The sequence below is a fragment of the Chinchilla lanigera genome, unplaced genomic scaffold (genome assembly GCF_000276665.1).
Source record: "Chinchilla lanigera isolate Chin_1 unplaced genomic scaffold, ChiLan1.0 scaffold00036, whole genome shotgun sequence".
In the NCBI taxonomy this organism is placed as follows: Eukaryota; Metazoa; Chordata; class Mammalia; order Rodentia; family Chinchillidae; genus Chinchilla; species Chinchilla lanigera.
In genome coordinates this window covers 18,126,949-18,128,795 of record NW_004955437.1, presented here as the reverse complement: position 1 = coordinate 18,128,795, position 1,847 = coordinate 18,126,949, and the positions used below count along the sequence as shown (strand labels likewise).

At 40.9% G+C, this 1,847-nt stretch overlaps 1 protein-coding gene across 1 annotated transcript in view; it reads left to right on the top strand.

Annotated features, from left to right (window-relative positions):
- Positions 1-1,847, top strand: part of Fut11 (fucosyltransferase 11 (alpha (1,3) fucosyltransferase)) — a gene marked incomplete at its 3' end in the record, with an annotated part of 6,710 nt that overhangs the window by 4,079 nt on the left and 784 nt on the right.

The window sequence follows — 1,847 nt, the reverse complement described above, 5'->3', positions numbered from 1 at the left end:
TTTAACACATTGGGTGGACTGTGTGATATCTTTGTCTTTGCAGCCTACTTCCTTTTATTTGAGCTAGTACTGGATTTACTTGATGTTTTTTTTCCCTTCATAGCAAAGCCTTGTCCTAGCCAGATAACTTGTACTTACTGCTTAAGATTTCTTTTGCTGGGGATATAGCTCAGCAGTACTGTGCCTGCCTGGCAAGTGCAAGGTCCTGAGTTTGAATCCCAGTACCAAAAAAAAAAAAAAAGATTTCTTTTGCCCCAGAGAAAGGCAGGGCTTATCATTGTGCTGTGGTTCCACAATCTACACCCCCATTTTGTTATTTCAGCTGGAAGGAGATGTGGTTGCAAGATTACTGGCAAGGTCTGTACCAAGGGGAAGCCCTGACGGCCATGATCCACAACAATGAAACACGGCAGAGTAAATTTTGGGATTACCTCCATGAGATCTTCATGAAAAGGAACCAGAATCTCTAACCTTTACCTTGGAAGACCTAAAGAGACCTCGTTCCACCATGGCACATAAGGAGCATGGACTGCACAAGTCTTTAATAAACATTGTCTTATCACGGATTCACTTATATCCACTGATATTTTATCTTAATGATGTGCAGTAAAGTCTCAGCCTGTGATAAAAGAGCTTCTCCTCCAGGAGAGAGGGAAGCATCCAGGTCTCAGTTCAGTGGGAAACAGAAGCCTGAAACTCATTTGACTCAAGGTGCTGGCTCATGTTTCTGGCTATTTCATCCTCTGAGTTGTGAGGTAAGATGGGCCAGGTTAACAGGGTAAAACTTCTGTTCTTTTCCCCAAACCCTCTGTTATTCAACAGTTTCCTCAATAATCTCTTCCTCCGCTTTATGAACTGTTATATTGGTGGAAAAGCACAATTGCTGATGGGTTTTATTCTGGTTTTGTTTGTTTGTTTTTGAGATAAGGTCTCAATATGTTGCCCAGGTTGGCCTCCATTTCTTGGGCTTAAGCAGTATTCCCACCTCAGCCTCTGTATATGTATAGCTGGGACTATAGGTATACACCTCTGCACTTGGCTCATAGGTTTGTGATTTTTATATTATTTTAATTGCCTTTTTATTTTTTTATTTTTTGTCTTTTTGAGACAGGGCCTCATTATGAAGTTCAGACTGGTCTTGAGCTCACTTTGTACCCTAGGCTGGTCTCGAACTTGCAACGATCCTCCTGCCTCAGCCTCCTGAGTGCTGGGATTGCAGGCGTGCACCACCACACCCAGCTTTAATTGCCTTTTGTGTCAATTGTTTTTTTTTTTTGTTTGTTTTTTTTTTTGGTACCAGGAATCAAACTCAGGACCTTGTGCTTGGCAGGCAGGCACTTATGCCACTGAGCTATATCCCTGGCCCTCAATTTTTTTAATTTATTTTTTTGAGACAGCATCTTGCTATGTAGTTCAGGCTGGCCTTGAACTCATGGCAGTCCTCTCACCTGAGCCTCCTGAGTGCTGGGATTATAGGCGTGTGGCCCCAACCATGCCTGGCAACATTATTTTTAATGGGTTTTTCTTTTTGGTTTTAGGCCCTTTCCCCTAATTTCAGATAGAAACATACAGACCTTGCCACCATTCTTACTGCTAGTTTGCTTCTTATTTAGGTAACACCTGGATTTCTTATCTCGTGAATGGATTCAACAACTAATATATGCCATGTTAATTTAATATATTGCCCTGTTTTGTTTTAGATCAAAGATGGAGACTAAGGCTGGAAATTATGGCAGAAAACGTTGATAAATAGCCCAACTTATACATATTACTAATAATCTATTCAACTTTATGTTACTGAGACTTTTTTTTTTTTTTTTGGTTTTTCTCCAGTACCGGGAACCGAA